This window comes from Diadema antillarum, unplaced genomic scaffold (assembly GCF_040938485.1).
Source record: "Diadema antillarum isolate AM-2024a unplaced genomic scaffold, OU_Dant_1.0 seq00000658_RagTag, whole genome shotgun sequence".
Classification (NCBI taxonomy): domain Eukaryota; kingdom Metazoa; phylum Echinodermata; class Echinoidea; order Diadematoida; family Diadematidae; genus Diadema; species Diadema antillarum.
In genome coordinates, this window is record NW_027271570.1 from 492,328 (window position 1) to 493,901 (window position 1,574).

Here is a 1,574-nt window from a genome sequence, read left to right on the forward strand (position 1 = left end):
CACAGGGAACCTGGGCATTCCCAATGTCGGAAAGAATGATGTAAGTGAGTTGTAAGTAAAACAATGAAATCCAGTCTCACTGTTTAGCCAATGCTGTCTAGTTATAGTATATAGGGGGTAAGGGGTAGTGTGTGTTTACATGCATTTCAAGTATATGCTGTTAAAAGAGAAATTTTGGGCGTGCGAAAAATTTTCGCGTGCACGAAAATTTCGCGAGGAGGCAATATTCGCTTAAGTTTTTGTCGACAGCATACTTTGAATGCCAGATTGGCAATTCGCGAAAGTTTCATACCGCGAGTTTTTCTGGTTTTACAGTAATGTATCTTTGAAAAGACCATGAGAGAGGGTGAGGAGGGCAAAGAGCTTCACACGGTAGTATAGCATGCACTCTGAAGGGATATCAACCCTGGCTTCTTTGGAAGAAAACTTCAGGCGTGTTGTTCGTTTCTATACCTCAGCGTGGTATCTTGCTTCTCAACAAGAAATCATTAAATCCTTATTGAGTACCTCGAGAGAAATGTACCAGTATTTCTCAAAATGCGACTGGTTATGTATACATGAAAGATTAAAAGTCGTTTATGTGTCTTTAGGTCTTTTGTAGATTTAATTCCTGATGTTTGTAGATGTATAATGATATTATAAGGCTTGACGATTTGTTGGGCCAACAATTCTCCAGCAAGAGGTCGTGTGCTTTTATAGAGATGTTACTCTTTGTAGATATCATCATCACATCAGAGATTTATTAGAGATTATCCAGAGATCAGTCATGTTGAAAAAAAAAACCAAACTTGTGTTTCTTGGCTCGTGTACCTGCAAATTAGGAGGAGTTGTCACGATTGACGAACGTATTCCTATAAATTTTACATTTTGACGGATGCGTGAGATACGACACGACAGTTCATTCCGTGTATATAAGAGCCCGTTATCGATGAATGTTATAATGGCCATGCAGGGTCAAAGGTTGAGTTTGATCAAACAATGTCAATGTGTTTGGCATAACTTCGCCGAATTTGATACAATGGATAAGCATGAAGTAGAGTGAGTCTGTATAATGTAGATTTCGGATGGAGTATGATCCATTCTTAGACATGTTGGAGTGTTTATGGCAAAGTCATATGAAATGCCAAGAAGAGTAAATCAAGATTATGACTGATATTGTCATGTTTTGTTTGTTGCAATGTAAGAATGTCGTGCAGGACTTGCCATCTGGGGAGAAGTGCTACATTGAAGTATGACTGCGTGCCTTTCCAGAACGCATAATGTAGGGTCAGAGGTGCTACAAGTTTACACCAATATTTTGAAAACGAATTCAGTAATGTAGAAGTTGCTGTTATCATCAGTGGTAAATCAGTCATGTTAAGACCGCATGGATGAAGTATGCATTGCGGAGACTTAAAGATGTTAATACAAGTGATTCCCGTTTAACATAACGAAGTTATATTGAAATTCCATACGTGTATAGCCGAACAGTTAAGTATATAAAGATGTCGGTTATAACTTTGGGACCTCAATTGTTACTTCGTTGTAACGAGAATTTTGTTATAACCGTGTTCGTTGTAACGGGAGCGCACTGT